Here is an 18,472-nt window from a genome sequence, read left to right on the forward strand (position 1 = left end):
AGTTTATTTCTTTATGGATCCTTGGATCTATTTAGCACAAAAACGGGTTCTGCTATTGCTACAAGCTGAAGAACCATAATTTGGTACTGTTTAAAACCATTTTTCTTTAGAGTGAAGGGAGGAATGCATTTTCTCCAAGTGATGGACTTGATTTTTTTATTTTCAAAGCAATAGCCTACTTGCTACTACGAATATTTATTGAAATCACCGCCTGTTAAATAAAACTTTACTAAATTAATAATAAATAATTATAAATAATGAAAAATACAAAAATATGGGAAAATGCAGGTAAGTTAACACATCTCATCATGTATATGATTTAACATTAATCATATTAAAAAATATATTTTTCCACCATCAAATAGGCTATTAGTGATTCACATTTCACAAACTTACATGAAAATGAACTATACTGTTAATACACAAGTTACACAAATTAATTAGATAAATACATGCATTTATTTCTATTCAAAGGGATAGAAAACAAATTAATAATATTAGTCTAAAACGATTCCTTATCTTTTAGCTCCATCTAGTGGACAAGGTTAATATCCAAGCCTTCAGGTTGCAGTTGAAATTGCTGATGATTTAGAGCACTGGTTATAATACCAAAAATAAAATTATAATAGTTCAGGGTGAGAACAGCAAATTCTAAACCAGGAGTTCTCAACTGAATAGGATTGGAGCTAAACTCTGCAGTAAAGTGGACCTTAAAGACTATAGCTGACAACCCCTGGTTTAGAATTTGATGTTCTCCTGAGCATCAGAAATTCATACATCTATTATAACTGCTCCTCTTTTTGGTCAGAAGTTACCATGTTAGTATTCCTTCGTTGTAACAAATGTAATAATAATAATAATAATAATAATAACCCTTTCTACCATCATCTTTTTTCTGTTTATACTTTTTGTAACTTATTTTCCCAAATAGATAAACTATATCCATGAAACCAAGAATGTTTTCTCAGAATAACTTGTTCTCCACCTCATGTTGAAGAAAATGTTAAATGACAAAGGAAATTCAGGCAAGATCACGAAAGAACGAAAAAGATATAGAAAAAATTGAGCATAGGCTTTTAGGGCTACACTGTAAGAAATGATTCTGTGGTCATGTAGATTTGAATTAATGTTTTTGGTTAAAATGTATTCAACATAATTGTGTTTATGATTTTGAGGCAAATATTTAATTAAATTTCAAATAAAAATGGTTGGAATAAAATCTACCCATTGTAGTTAAATAAAACATAAGCATTATATTTACCTAATCCCAAATGGAGAGAATATTGAGTGAATTCAAATTAGGCTATTTTTAATTGAAAAGCACTTCCTGTCAAAGTACGCCTTTTTTATGCAGCAGGCCTACAAGACATTTGAAGAGAGTAACATTAGGCTACAGACAGTGAATGTTCGTTTTCTTCTATATTGCTCATCTTGCAAAATTTAACTGGTTGACTTTAGGTAAGAAAACTTATTTTGTTATCACTGGGCTAGTAAGAAGAATGCATGCATTCTGTGTGCCACCAATCAAAATTCATCCATGGCTCCCATCATGCATTGCTGCATGAATAAATTATGAGCTGAATTGTCTTAGTAATTTCCTTTATTCTCATATTTTATTTTGTTCTGTTTATGCGACTTTTTAGTAGCTTGTTTTCTAATGTTCAGGGTTGATCTGTTGATCAGAATATGTTGCTTGTCACCGTCGTTGAGATTCACAGGCTGATTCTTGATGTCGCTTCAGTGTTCATGTAACACTCGTATTTTAATACTTTAACACTCTTGAGTATGGTCTCACATGTACTCCCAGGAGAGTTAATTTAACACTGCAGTTTTTGCTGTGTAAAGCACAAAAGTGAATTGTTAATAAAATTCTTATTTGAGTAGAATGTAGAATTAAATTAATTTTTATTAGTACTATTTACACATTAGGGAGTTTATCTTTTTCAATTCAACTCAATATTTTTGTTTAGGTTCTAATTAATTCTGTACTGTTTTCTATTCAAATCTACTAATATTAAATGGATAACTATTAAGGGTCTCATTTAATTAATATTTACTCAATACCAAACCTTGTGAAATTTAATTAATAATATTGCTTGTAATCTGTTGCCTCATTTTTATTGAGTAGATATGGTGTATTTTTTCTTACAGTGTATGGCATCTAAGTTAAAATAATGCCTTTAAATTTTTAAAACATGTTTAATCTGTTCACTTCAACACTAACATAACAGCCAACACACACACACACACACACACACACATACACACACTCATAATACATGAAATAAATTTAGAATTCTTATGCACTGTTGCCACTAGTTAGTTAACTAATTATTGTAAAATCAATAGTCTATAACAAATAGCCTACATCTACTAATGGAAATGTGTTTAAAGGCGTCATATGATGCCACATATGATGCGACGTATGATGATCACGTGTCATATGATGCGACGTACATATTTCAGACGTACCAATCACACGTCATTTTTTTATGCAAATTTCTCACGTACGCCGCCGTCACGTCGCCACCTACGATTACTTTTATAGTGACGTCGCCGTGACGTCGCTGCGGGTCTATCGTCTGCCCTCCCTATCAATCCCATTCAAAATTTGACACGATCTGATGGCGACGTAAGGGTAGACTGCGCCTTATCCTTCGCCTGCTTAGCCTTAGAAGTGGCACGTTTGGCCTCCCATAATCATCACATTTTGTTGAAGTCACCCCTCATAGTGCTTAAGGTAAAATTGATCAACCAATCAGATTACTCACGTGACATCTGCCAGCTTGAGCGCCACTTTTTGAGTTGTGCCTCGATAACGTCTCCTTCATTTCACAGAGGTAACGTTAAGTGCATTTTATTTAAAATGTGCCATTTCAAATGTGTCCATCCCTGCTCAGCATGATGTATTATTTTCAATTGCACAATGGATTCATAACTAACGCCAACATTAGCTAAACTGCTTATATAAGGTGCAAATCGCCGAGCCCTTCTCCTATCGGGCAGGAAGGCGCCCGCGACCGTTTCGCCCTGATCCGGTGTAACTGTGTTTCCACTGTGATCGCGTCATTGGATCTTTTCGTCCGATGATTTATATCACTTTTTTCATGTATTCGTTTAGCAGATCCTTTTGTAAAAGAGAAGCTTTCACGGATCGATTGCCGTTTGCCGTCCATCAACAGCTAGGAAATATTGTGTTGACATTATTAGCTCATCCAATATGAGACAAGCATTAATCAAGGACAGTATTTAAATAATAATAATAATAATAATAATAATAATAATAATAACTAGATTAAAAAGATTTGTTGAGACAAACTTTAAGTTGCCTTGAAAAAGCCTAGCCAGAAAGTTTAAAGTAGTTTTAAAATTATTCAATTTGAAAGTTTAAGTTTTAGATAGATAGATGATAGATAGATAGATAGAGTCAGGGTATTCAAGGTGGTTGCTAGGATTTTACTATGTGGTTGCTAAGGTACTTAGGATGGTTGCTAGGCTGTTGCTATGTGGTTGCTAGGGTACTCGGGGTGGTTGCTAAGGTGTTGCTATATGGTTGCTAGGGTACTCGGGGTGGTTGCTAGGGTTTTGCTATACGGTTTCTAGGGTACACGGAGTGGTTGCTAAGGTGTTGCTATGCGGTTGCTAGGGTACTCAGGGTGGTTGCTAGGAAGTTGCTATGATAACCTGGGTGGTTGTTAAGGTGTTGCTAAGCAGTTGCTAGGGCGTTCTGGGTGGTTGTTAGGTGGTTGCTATGGTAACTTGGGTGGTTGCTATGATGTTGCTAGGTGGTTGGTAGTTGTCACAGATAGTTACTATGGAGTTTTTATAGAGCATGTTCTTAGACCACTTTAGCACTTAGCTAATCACTATTAGCATGTAGTTATTCACTGCTAGCATGTGTAGCATGTTAGAAGTCCAGATTGCTAGCATGAGTCAAAAGAGCCAAACGCCATGTCTCTACGATGTTCTGATGCAGAGATATAGGTCTTGAAAAACAGTTGCTAAGGTACTCTGTTTGGTTGCTAGGGAGTGGCTTGGCAGCTACCAATGATGATACTCCAAAGGCTGCTTGACAATATAAACCAACCCCCATGTCTGTACGATGTTCTGATGCAGAGATATAGATCTTGCAATACGGTTGCTAGGGTACTCTGCTTGGTTGCTAGGGAGTGGCTTGGCAGCTACCAATGATGATACTCCAAAGGCTGCTTGACAATATAAACCAACCCCCATGTCTGTACAATGTTCTGATGCAGAGATATAGATCTTGCAAAACGGTTGCTAGGGTACTCTGTTTGGTTGCTAGGGAGTGGCTTGGCAGCTACCAGTGATGATACTTCAAAGTCTGCTTGACAATATAAATCAACCCCCATGCCTCTATGATATTCAGATTTGAAGATATCCCTCTATGCTTTGGGTTGCTAGGGTTCTCTAAATGGTTGCTAGGGCGTGGCTATGAAGTGTTGAAGGTGATTTGTGATTGGCCATTTGCTGGCCCGAGTCAAATGAGCCCACCCTCATTTTTCTATGACACTTCTGTCCAAAGATATTCATTTGATCTTTTTCAAAGGAAGTCTATGGAACTTGTTGCTATGGTGCTCTATATGGTTGCTAGGGCGTGGCTTGATAGCTTCACAATGATCCTGAGAGACTGATTGGTTGCCTGAGTAAAATGAGCCCACCCCCTTGTCTCTATGACATTGTGATCCAGAGTTATGTTCAGTACAAAATCACTATGTAATTTCCCATAGTAGGAAAAACACAGTACTTCCTGGTTCATGGGCACGGCTTCACCATAGTATGTCTATGGGGCAACTTTGGGCAGCTCTTGCCCCCCAGGGGTACAACTTACACCCCGTTTTGAGGTATGGTCTGACAGAGCCTGCCAGCCTCTTCAAATGTGGTGACCCACATGTTTCTACGAAATTCTCGTTAGGAGCTATGACTCGTCAAAGTTCGTTGCAATGTTAAGTCTATGGGATTTTTCGGCTACTTTTTTGCCCGCCGGATGAACATCGTACACCCGATCGCTTATAAAAGTTATAGCACACCACTCCTCAATAAGCCGGTCGATTTGACACCTCATTCGTGGGTCTATGACAAAAACTGCGGGACGAGTTACGCGCCGATATTTTGGCCAGAAGAAGAAGAAGAAGAAGTATGCAGGGGCCGGTTGCACCAGCTGTGCGCAAGTTACAACGTAGACTAGTTTTGACGTAAATGGGCACTAAGTTACAACTTACGCACTACTAAATATATTTGTGTTGCACCATTAAACTTAGTTGAAGCGTAACTCTACGTATACACTAAATATTTACGGAAGCCTCCTATCATGAATAACGGTTGGAATAAAATAGCTGACTGACTGAACTGCATCAGTAAGCTCTTTTACCTGACAGACTTCATTATTTACACATATATGATGCTGCCGAGTCTGACATTTACACTACATTTTAAGAAAGAGAACATTATGTGAAAAGATTACTTTGTCAGCCACACTTCAACACGAACCCGTCCTAAACAGCGCGCCGCTGTGTGCATCGGTCCTTTCACTCCGTGTTGTGCACGTCAAATAAAATCAGTCATAATCAATAAATGTCATTTCTTATGTTTTTTGGGTTTTTTTTGTATCAGTATTTATTTATTGATCCTTATTAATTTAGTTTCAAATACAGTTTCTGAATGTTATTTACATATAAAAACATTTATGATTAAGTAGTAAGCTATTATATTTAATGGAAACTTATTTTTACTGTTAGCTACGTGAGGCAAAATAAGTCAGAATGAAGGATAAACTAAAATTCACGGAATTTCAACAACTTCTGCTCACGTATTTGAAGGATCATTGAGGGTAAACGTCATATTATGCGACTACGCATTACTTAACGGAGAGCTTACGACCTACTAGCTACGTTCTGCCTTAAGAACAAACGGTGCAACCGAATAAAGTTCAGAGTTAGTTATAAACTAGCTAGTAGTTACTAAGCCTCTAGTTTGGACTTTACGTTCCAGTTTAAGTAAGAACTTACGAACGGCTGGTGCAACCCTACCCAGGAGAATAAGAATGGATGCTTTGCAAGCACCATTAATAAGTATGCAGGAGAATAAGAATGGATGCTTTGCAAGCACCATTAATAATAAGTTTAATAAGCATTTCAGTAAGTTGGCTTTTTCAAGCCAACTTAATAATAATAATGAAATATCTTGTGTTGATCCAGGGACATCATATTCTTATGTTGATCCAGGGACTTCATACTTGGGTAAGTTGGTTTTATATTCACACATTCGGACTTCTGATAAATTCAGACTTTCCAATAAATGTGCAATAAATTAATGTTTGCGAATTTTAAGCAGCGACATGATATTGACAACCAACGATTGTCAACTTACATTTTTCACAGTCGATCAAAATAGGCAAGTATTGTTTTAATGGCATATTTACTTGTGAATGTCCACTGAATGTCCAATTAGTGTGATTAACAAGGCTATTGAATACGGATGTCCGAATGTGCGAATATAAAACCAACTATACCCAAGTGGACTTCATTCCTTAAAGCTCATCTAATATAAGACAAATAGTAATTACTGTATTTTAATAATAATAATACAATATCTAATATAAGACCAAGAGTAATCTATCACTATATTGCAATAATAATAAAATAACAATAATTATAATAATAATAATAATAATAATAATAATAATGAATATCTTGTGTTGATCCAGAGACATCATATTCTTATGTTGATCCAGGGACTTCATTCCTTAAAGCTCATCTAATATAAGACAAACAGTAATTACTGTATATTAATTATAATAATACAATATCTAATATAAGACCAAGACTAATCTATCACTATATTGCAATAATAATTAAAATAACAATAATATCTTGTGTTGATCCAGGGACTTCATTCCTTAAAGCTCATCTAATATAAGACAAACAGCAATTACTGTATTTTATTAATAATAATAATAATAATAATAATAATACAATATCTAATATAAGACCAAGCGTAATCTATCACTATATTGCAATAATAATAAAAATAATAATAATAAAAATGAAATATCTTGTGTTGGTCCAGGGACATCATATTCTTATGTTGGTCCAGCGACTTCATTCCTTAAAGCTCATCTAATATAAGACAGTTATTATTGTATTTTAATAATAATAATAATAATAATAATAATAATGAAATATCTTGTGTTGATCCAGGGACATCATATTCTTATGTTGATCCAGGGACTTCATTCCTTAAAGCTTATCTAATATAAGACAAACAGTTATTACTGTATTTCAATAATAATAATAATAATGAAATATCTTGTGTTGATCCAGGGACTTCATTCCTTAAAGCTCATCTAATATAAGACAAACAGTTTATTACTGTATTTTATTAATAATAATAATAATAATAATAAAAATAGTAATAATAATAATGAAATATCTTTGTGTTGATCCAGGGACATCATATTCTTATGTTGATCCAGGGACTTCATTCCTTAAAGCTCATCTAATATAAGACAAACAGTTATTACTGTATTTTAATAATAATAATACAATATCTAATATAAGACCAAGAGTAATCTATCACTATATTGCAATAATAATAATAATAATAATAATAATAATGAAATATCTTGTGTTGATCCAGGGACATCATATTCTTATGTTGATCCAGGGACTTCATTCCTTAAAGCTCATCTAATATAAGACAAACAGTTATTACTGTATTTTAATAATAATAATAATAATAATAATAAAAATGAAATATCTTGTGTTGACCCATTGACTTCATTCCTTAAAGCTCATCTAATATAAGACAAACAGTTATTACTGTATTTTAATAATAATAATAATAATAATAATAGTAATAATAATAATGAAATATCTTGTGTTGATCCAGGGACATCATATTCTTATGTTGATCCAGGGACTTCATTCCTTAAAGCTCATCTAATATAAGACAAAACAGTGATTAATCACTGTATTTTAATAATAATAATAATGATAATTAATACTACTACTAATAATAATAATTACATTTATTTTGTTGTCCCACGTTCCTTATAGCGCATTCAATAAGTTTTCTCTCATTTTACAATTATCACTGCATGAAACCAATTTAAATTTCTTAATGTTAACATTACTTTTCTTCTTTGCACAGATAGCGTTCATCTATGGAGAAAGATAAAGAGTAAACATTAAACAATATTAAAATATTAAAATACAATTAAAATATTTTCTGTATATAAACCAGAAATCGTACTCGGTTACTAACGTAACCTCGGTTCCCTGAGATACGGAACGAGTACTGCGTATGAGGAAAAGTCTCCCTTTTTCCCCGTCACTGAAGCCTTTTTCAATAACGCAGTGTAACTGCACCGTCATTGGTTCACTCATGAGAAGTTGTTGAACCAATGACGGCGCGGCATAGCTGCGTGGCCTATGGCGACAAAGCGCGCGAATATTCCCGCCGAAAGGGGTGGGGTTTAGTGCTATATAAGCCGGCGTTTCGCCATAGGATTTCAGGCCAAATCAACTGAAGCGACGACCCTGAAGCCGCAGCCTCATGGCACGGCAAGTAACGCAGTACTCGTTCCGTATCTCAGGGAATCGAGGTTATGTTAGTAACCGAGTACGTTCCCTTTCGATACTTCACTCGTACTGCGTATGGGGAACGAATTCAACCGCGCCGTGCCACGGCAGGGAACGACTGGACATGTTTGGGACGCCTAGAGGGGTCCACGAAACTAGTAAGAAGGCCGAAGCCGTCGAACCCTTAGTTACACTACAAGAGGAGATCACTCCTGAACCGGTTGAGGCGGAGCTCGAAGAGGCCGCTGCATCACACCGAAAGGACCCGAGCTTGCAAAGTCGGAACGTCCAACTGGTAAAATCTGACAAAGATGTCTTTGATAGAAACTCCACTGGACCAGGCCCAAGAAAAGGGCCATTCCTCTAGTGGAGTGAGCTCTAACTCCTATGGGGCATTCCAAGCCCATGGAGGAGTAACAAAGAGCTATGGCGTCGACAATCCAACGCGAGAGGCATGGCTTTGAGACCGGAGACCCTTTGATCCCCACCAAAGCAAACAAAGAGCTGATCCGATAGCCGAAAAGGCTGTGATCTCGTGGAGAGCCTGAACAGCTCTGAGGACCAAACCTGACTCCTCCAGAGTGGGGCCACCAGGAGGACTCTGTGCTTGTCTTCCCTGATTCGTCTGACAACCTGAGGAATCAGAGCGATCGGGGGAAACGCGTAAAGAAGGGTGCTGGGCCAATGGTCGGCCAGCGCGTCGTCCTTCTTCGAGAAATAAGTTGGGCAATGAGAATTGTCTTCTGAGGCGAAGAGGTCGACCTCTGCCTTCCCGAAGAATTCCCATATCCTGAGAACCATCTGGGGGTGGAGCGTCCACTCGTCTGAGGTGGCCTCCCGTCAGGTGAGCCTGAAAGAAGTGAAGGGCACGTATCACTGCCAGCATCTCGAGGCAGTTGATATGAAGATGGTTCTCCTCGTGTGACCACGAGCCGAAGGCCAGACTGCCCTCACAAAGAGCACCCCAACCCGAGTTGGATGCGTCTGTCGAGAGCACCGTCCTTCGCGACGCCGCCTGAAGGGGTACACCACGCTTGAACCACTCGGGGTTCAACCAGGGCTTCAGGGCTGATAGACAGGCCTGAGACAGAAGCGGCCATGCCGCCAAGCGTGGGGGGGGAACCGAAACCTCAGCCAGTACTGCAGAGGCCGCATCCGAAGAAGGCCGAGCTGTAGAACTGGGGAGGCGGAAGCCATCAGCCCTAATAACCTCTGGAAGAGCTTCAGAGGAAGGTAGGCTTTGTTTGTGATGGAAGCCGCGAGCTGCTGAATGCCAGGGCGCGCTCTGGCGAGACTACTGCCGTCATGCGGACAGAGTCGAAAAGCCCGACTCGCTCTCTGGAGGAGAGACTATTTCTATAGCCCCTTTCCTGAGCAGCGGCAAGACTTCGGTTCGGAGAACGTGAGCGTCGTCCGAAATCACTGAAGTTTGAAGCACCCCGCCGAAGCGTGGGGGTCTTCGGGCGAACTAGAGCGAGTAGTCCTGACTTACGATCCCTAGAACCCACTTCGACAGCCCGGGGATGGCCCACCAAGCCTCGACCCGCGTGGCAAGAGGTTGAATGACATCGGCTGACGGCCCGCCTGAGGGGGGGCTGTACACCGAGGGGAGTGGAAGAGGAAATTTGCCCTTTATTAGAAAAGGTAAAAATGTGTTCACCGTGAGAACGGCGGTTTGTGTGGACGCAACATTTGCGGGCCCATCTGTAACACTGAGCATCATTCCCACGCCCGGATGTGAACGAGGCGGAGGGGAAACTGCACAAAAGAGCTTTGGGGGTGGTCCGGCCGCAGCGAGACATTCCCCCGTCCTCTTCCTTCCTCTTAGATCAGGATGACTTAGGCGTTAAAGGGTCCAGCGCAATCTTGGGCCGGGGTCCTTGGCGTCTCGGGAAGGAGCGTTTGGCAGAGCGAGAGCGCTGGCGGTGCTCCTTTGGCGGTGCTGCCTGGGAGGCAGAGGGGGCAGGCTTGCTCTGCTGAGCCGGCGCAGGCCTGGGTCGGCTTGAAGCAGATGCGGAGCTGGAGCGTTTTGGCAGGAAGTGTCTCATGGCCTGTGTAGTGAATTCCAGGGCCCAGTTTACGGCCGGGCCCCTCTCTCTCTGTAACAGTGGACAAAGGTTTGCTACATTTTGATTGGATCTCGGTGGACTAACACAAACAAACTGTCCAACACCATCAGATAAAGATGTAAGGACAACATCCAGACCTCTCTTAGAGGGTAAGAAGAAGACCTCTTGTACCAAGCCTGGGAAGGACAAGACTTCTCATTGGTCCACAGGCAGTTATTACCCTTCACCCATCTAAACACTACTTCCTAAAGTTGGCCAGAGACTGCCATAAAAATTCCTTGGGACCTTGGCAGAAATGGGTGAAACAAAGAAAGATCACAAAGATCCATCCAAATCCATTCAAAACTATGTTTGAAAACCTTAGAACTGATGCAAACTACACATCCATTTCACACTTATTCACAGAAATAAGTATTCTCAGTGACAGCCATTTGTAGTGCAACATCTGATACAAATACAGCTGTTAATGTACAATTGAATGACAGTTCAATCTTTTTCCATCATGTTTAGTCTCTATTTGTTTAGAATATTGCCAAAGGTATTCTGGTGGTGGTTTGGAAAGTGAGAAATGCATTGGTAAACTTTAAAGACACTGTAAAGACTTCCAACTTTGTGCTTCATGCAAATGAGTTCCACAGGGGAGAGAAGGGTGGGCCACACTGTGTGTGTCCCCTCTGATGCCAGCAGCCAATCACAGCACTCGAATGGAGAAGCGCCAAAATGCAATCTCCTCCTCATCGGAAAGGGATAAAGGTACCCTTTCTACCGACACTCCTTGTTCTGAGTCTCCCATCGGGTGAGACATAACAGATATTGTTCTGAGTCTGTCCGGCTTGCGAAGCTGATAGACACAACAGATACACCGGTTCTGAGTCTTAACTCTGTAAGGAGTGAGACATTAACAGATATACCGTTCTGAGCCTCTGGTCCATCCAGAAGAGACAACAACAGAGACGACCATGTTCTAAGCCTCCAGCTTTTGAGGAAAGAGACGTTAACCAACACTACGTTCAAAGTTTCCATCCAGCGAAACAGTGACGACATCCGCAACAAGGTTAAGCTCAGGAGAGCAAACCTTCACTTCAAGGTACCTTCGTCTGCGTGTTCCAGATTGTTAAGGACCTTCTGCACCTACACCAGGGCCTCATCTGCGTGTTCCAGATTTTAGGACCCTTTGGTGCTCCAGGAGATCAGCATCCCACAGAGCTTCGTGTTCAAGACTGTTGAAACAGATTCTGGCTCCTCTCCCCACTGCACTGTCACCCAGCACAAACAGTGGAAGACGTCACCATCATCGGACTCGACCAAGTGGAACGTAAATATCACTTAACCAAACCTCTTTCCAGAGACCTTGGCATTGTTGTATATTATCAGTACATAATTTCCTAACTTCCATTAGATGTAATATAGCTGATTTTAGTTAATAACAAATAATCGTTCGTTTATTTGTTTGGTGCATAATAAGGTTCTCCACCTTATTATTTTCAGAGAAACAGTTTATCTTTCCATAAGATAGCGTAACTCTTCCATAGCCACACCCAACTTAACCACTTGTATTCTATGTATCTTATGCACTTTATTCCTTTATCATTCATGATATTCATTTAGTAGTTGTGTTAGTTATTCTTGTTTATCTTTTTGTTAATAAAATTTATTTTATTACACTTGTGTCTTCCTTGTGCTGATAATACAGAAAAGGTTCTACAAGTTAGCAATATCACCAATCTTTCAGATAAATCAGCTGACCACTTTACATTAATTCTAAATGAATGAAAGCCCCTGTTGGGAGTGTTCTCATACTGCCAAGGTAACAGACCTTGACTGGTGCCCTGAACTAGGTAAAAAGGGGAAAGTGGTCATCTGATGTACTCATAACCACACCTCAAGAGACGTATGATCCAAAAATCACAACGTCAGCGGTGACTTGAGTACCAATCCCTATTTTACTTTGTGTCCTTTGATGGACAAAGTAAAAATCACTACATAATTGGCGTCCCTGGGTGGGCTAACTTAGATTGAAATGAGCCTTCTGTTTTATCAACACAAGTTAATACACTGAAAGATAACAAACGAAGTAACTTTAGCAGGAAACAAAGTCTTTCACCAAATCAGAAACCAATTGCATAGCAAGAGTGGTTCTCTCTAAGCCTGATTGATAGTTTCCCTGCTAAACTCTTTGGTACTATTTATGAATATGATTGGTTGCAAAGTGTATAGAATTGTGATTTTAGTGTGGCATAGAGCTTGCATTATTTTTGCAATGTTGTAATTGTTGATTATAACTAATTACTACTAGAAACATAGCATATGGTGTTCACCTTTTAAGTCTATCATATGGTTTTGGAATTTTTATGTGAACCTGTCAGGTAAGGGTAGTGCCCTCTGACAAGTTATAGACAAGTGCTAGAATTCTCACCCCCTAGTGTGTGTGACATTCATTGTCTAGAGCTGCTTAGAGCTGCTAGTGGTAAACTTTCAGAGTTTAGCTAGTTTGGGTGGTGTATTTATTGATTATATATACAAGACAAGTATATATATTAAATAAAGATGGCTGATATGACCGCTGAAGCAGTAAGCCAGGCCTTAAAGGGTGCTTCACTGATAAAGCTTCTTTCCAGCCTAGCACTAAACTGGCCTGTACAACCAAACCAGGCCACAGACAAAATATCCCTTGCCTAAGAACAGAACAAAGATTTGTTCCAGGAACTCAAAAATGAGCTGGCTGATCTGCGTAGGGATAATTTGAAATTAAGGGCTAAAATATGTAGATTGTCATCAGAGACAAAAAGCTTACAGTCCATTACTGACAGTCAGGAAGTCGAACTTAAAAAAGTCAAAACTGACATGGGCACTCTGCAAACAGAGTTAACCCATACTCGAAATGACCTGCTGGTACAGACAGAGAAGTTAAATTCTCTAAGCTCTAGTGAGACTAGGACTAAAGCTGAGTTACGTTCAGCTTTGCTTGAAATTTCTGAGCTGAAAAAGCAACAAGAAATAGAAAGCGAAACTTGTGTTTTGTTCAAACAACAGCTTCCAGACTTAAATGGTACCCAAATTCAGCATAGGGAACACTTGGGTAGAGTAGGAGCTGAGACTGCAGCTAAAACATCAATGTTGGTAAACAAAGATAGCATTGCAAGGCAGAGATGTGAAGGAATAGGAACTAGGATCAGTGAATTGGAGAAAGGCAGGCATCTCCCCCACCAGCAACCTGAACCACAAAGTGTGCACCCCCACTCCTTTGGTTCAACTGTTAGGGACACACTGTTTTATGGCTTTGAGCAGAGAAAGCATTATCAGGACAGTGATGTCACAGCCTCAAGCAGCCTAACTGTGAGGGACTCTCCTAAAACGGTCCACTCCTTACCTGAGTTTCCTAGCATGCTACCATCTAGCAACAGACTGCAAATTCTTAGAGAATTAGCACGTGACATAGAGGTTTTTAATCCTAAGACCACCGATAACAACATAGAGTTGTATTTAAAGGATGTAAATGCAGCCTTGACATACTTTCCTGAGGCTAGCATGGCTGACAAAGTCTTTCTTCTGAGAAAGACCACAGCCCAGATTGTCCATGGCTTCATGGATAGACAAAGCCCAGCTATCGCTAACAATTATGACAAATTGTGTAAAGCCCTTCTGGTAGAGTATACCCTGTATCAGAACCCATCTGCCTCTCGCCTCTCAGCTTTCCGAATTAAGCAAGGCCGCCATGAGTCTCCCAGAGAGTACTATGAGCGATTGAGGAAAATGTATTTTGCTGGCAAAGATGACCCTAGGGCAGAGGAGGATGTAATGTTTAAGAGCCTGTTTGTAAGTAACCTTTACCCCACTGTTAGGAAACCACTCATACTCATGGTAGATGTTGAAAACATGTCCGCAGGAGAACTGAGGCAGCTCGCCATTCGAGCCTGGGACAGTATAGGCACAGACAGGGAAGACAGAGAGCCATTTGCTTCTGTGCATGAATCTAGACATGACTCTAAAACTCCCATTCAAATGGAGTCAGAACTTCCCCAAAACAGCTATGCCCATTGCAGCAATCTCCAGCAGAGCACAGAGAGCCCAAGGTTCTCAGGTTACAGGGGACATAACAATCACAGGTATGCCCCCAGAAATGAGAGCAGGCAGTGGGATGACAGAGGGCAAAGACAGAAGAAGGATAGAGATAACTCTGAGAATGGCCAAAAACAGAGTAGTCATAATAGAAGTAGGAAATCTAGAGGGACCAAAAGTAAAGATGCTGAGAACTTAGCAGAGATCCAGCACATACTTCTTAAAGCCCTCAAAGACCTTAAGTCAGAGGAGTACATTTCCACTGACAGAGACCTGGTTTTCTCAGCATAACCAGTTCGGGGCCCCTCCCCCTCCACCTTACATCTCAGACTGTGAACAACAGCCAGGGAAAGGGGGGTAGCTCATAACTGAACAGGGTCTTTCAGATTCAGCAGACATCAAGTCCCTGTAACGTTTAGACCTCAACTTCAGCCTAAGAAGGATTCATTACTTTCCACTTTATTTTTGCTTCAGACTCTTCAGTCAATTTCTATAAACCACAAGGTTTATTTTGCATGCCCATGACTATCCCTTTGGATGTCAGGAAAGGGGGGTCAAAGCCTCCTGTGAAATTCCCATTCAGCTAGTTTACTGGCCACATGTAGAGTATTGCAGATCACAGCCAGGGTTGTTTATTTTGTTCTCCATTCCAGTCATTCAAACTTCCTTATAGGAGACCTCCAAAATAAGAGATAGTGGATTGGACCTGTGGTACAGCCCTCCAGAGGAAGCTGCAGACTTTAGACAGAACACTTAAATTCCCAACCCCCACTGCTGGTCAACATACAGCCCCTTGAGCTACACCATCTAGGGTAGCCAAGATAATGGATGTCACACAGTAGGACTACTCCCATTAATTTGTCTGTATATTAGTGCAATTATTACTTGTGAGCTTTGCTCCTGATAAGGTGACAATAGATACAGTCTTGTCATTTGTGGTACCAGGTGAACTAGTTGAGGATTCTTGTAATCAGGCAATGCAAGGAACTATTTATACAAAGCAGGTGCACTTAGCTTACAGCTTGAAAAGTGCCATACCAAATTAAATTTAAAATTAAACCAAATTAATTTAAAGAACTGGTTTCCTGCTAAATTTGCTTAAACATTTTTTTTAATGTTTACTCTCACTCGTAATACTCTTTAGAGATTTTCATTCACACATAGATACCTTCTCTAGAATGCTTCTAACCCATTTAGAAATTATTCTAACAGACATTCCATTTAGCTCATTGAACTCTATGAAGAACATATCGAGCCAAATGTTACTTCCAATGCCATTGGTCAGATGGAGGAGGTGAGGTGTGTGTGTTTTGTTCCAACTGTTCCTTTTCAGTGCCTCGCCCCAGATCAACGACTTCAGGTCCTCGATCGAGCCGATCAGGGGGGATGTAGTGAATTCCAGGGCCCAGTTTACGGCCGGGCCCCTCTCTCTCTGTAACAGTGGACAAAGGTTTGCTACATTTTGATTGGATCTCGGTGGACTAACACAAACAAACTGTCCAACACCATCAGATAAAGATATAAGGACAACATCCAGACCTCTCTTAGAGGGTAAGAAGAAGACCTCTTGTACCAAGCCTGGGAAGGACAAGACTTCTCATTGGTCCACAGGCAGTTATTACCCTTCACCCATCTAAACACTACTTCCTAAAGTTGGCCAGAGACTGCCATAAAAATTCCTTGGGACCTTGGCAGAAATGGGTGAAACAAAGAAAGATCACAAAGATCCATCCAAATCCATTCAAAACTATGTTTGAAAACCTTAGAACTGATGCAAACTACACATCCATTTCACACTTATTCACAGAAATAAGTATTCTCAGTGACAGCCATTTGTAGTGCAACATCTGATACAAATACAGCTGTTAATGTACAATTGAATGACAGTTCAATCTTTTTCCATCATGTTTAGTCTCTATTTGTTTAGAATATTGCCAAAGGTATTCTGGTGGTGGTTTGGAAAGTGAGAAATGCATTGGTAAACTTTAAAGACACTGTAAAGACTTCCAACTTTGTGCTTCATGCAAATGAATTCCACAGGGGAGAGAAGGGTGGGCCACACTGTGTGTGTCCCCTCTGATGCCAGCAGCCAATCACAGCACTCGAATGGAGAAGCGCCAAAATGCAATCTCCTCCTCATCGGAAAGGGATAAAGGTACCCTTTCTACCGACACTCCTTGTTCTGAGTCTCCCATCGGGTGAGACATAACAGATATTGTTCTGAGTCCCGGCTTGCGAAGCTGAGACACAACAGATACACGGTTCTGGGTCTTAAATCTGTAAGGAGTGAGACATTAACAGATATACCGTTCTGAGCCTCTGGTTCATCCAGAAGAGACAACAACAGAGACGACCATGTTCTAAGCCTCCAGCTTTTGAGGAAAGAGACGTTAACCAACACTACGTTCAAAGTTTCCATCCAGCGAAACAGTGACGACATCCGCAACAAGGTTAAGCTCAGGAGAGCAAACCTTCACTTCAAGGTACCTTCGTCTGTGTGTTCCAGATTGTTAAGGACCTTCTGCACCTACACCAGGGCCTCATCTGCGTGTTCCAGATTTTAGGACCCTTTGGTGCTCCAGGAGATCAGCATCCCACAGAGCTTCGTGTTCAAGACTGTTGAAACAGATTCTGGCTCCTCTCCCCACTGCACTGTCACCCAGCACAAACAGTGGAAGACGTCACCATCATCGGACTCGACCAAGTGGAACGTAAATATCACTTAACCAAACCTCTTTCCAGAGACCTTGGCATTGTTGTATATTATCAGTATATAATTTCCTAACTTCCATTAGATGTAATATAGCTGATTTTAGTTAATAACAAATAATCGTTCGTTTATTTGTTTGGTGCATAATAAGGTTCTCCACCTTATTATTTTCAGAGAAACAGTTTATCTTTCCATAAGATAGCGTAACTCTTCCATAGCCACACCCAACTTAACCACTTGTATTCTATGTATCTTATGCACTTTATTCCTTTATCATTCATGGTATTCATTTAGTAGTTGTGTTAGTTATTCTTGTTTATCTTTTTGTTAATAAAATTTATTTTATTACACTTGTGTCTTCCTTGTGCTGATAATACAGAAAAGGTTCTACAAGTTAGCAATATCACCAATCTTTCAGATAAATCAGCTGACCACTTTACATTAATTCTAAATGAATGAAAGCCCCTGTTGGGAGTGTTCTCATACTGCCAAGGTAACAGACCTTGACTGGTGCCCTGAACTAGGGAAAAAGGGGAAAGTGGTCATCTGATGTACTCATAACCACACCTCAAGAGACGTATGATCCAAAAATCACAACGTCAGCGGTGACTTGAGTACCAATCCCTATTTTACTTTGTGTCCTTTGATGGACAAAGTAAAAATCACTACACCTGAGACGACTTCTGCGCTGCGGTGATTCGCTCGGTGAAACCCTCTACCGCTGGCCCAAAGAGACCGGAAGGCGAGACAGGGGCGTCTAAAAAGGCCATCTTATCTGCGTCCTTGATCTCGGTCAAGTTGAGCCATAAGTGGCACTCTAAAACCACCAGGCTGGCCATAGATCTTCCAATGGCCTGGGCCGTGGCCTTTGTGGCTCGCAGGGCTAGGTCAGTGGCGCTGCGGAGGTCCCTGAAGGCGGGTGCATCAAAGCCGGACTCGTCCATTGAGCGGAGAAGCTTGGCCTGAAACACTTGGAAAATGCGTGTGGAGCGCCGAGGCAGCTTGGCCTGCGGAGGCGTAGGCTCGCGAAG

Source organism: Megalobrama amblycephala, linkage group LG10 (genome assembly GCF_018812025.1).
Source record: "Megalobrama amblycephala isolate DHTTF-2021 linkage group LG10, ASM1881202v1, whole genome shotgun sequence".
Taxonomy (NCBI): domain Eukaryota; kingdom Metazoa; phylum Chordata; class Actinopteri; order Cypriniformes; family Xenocyprididae; genus Megalobrama; species Megalobrama amblycephala.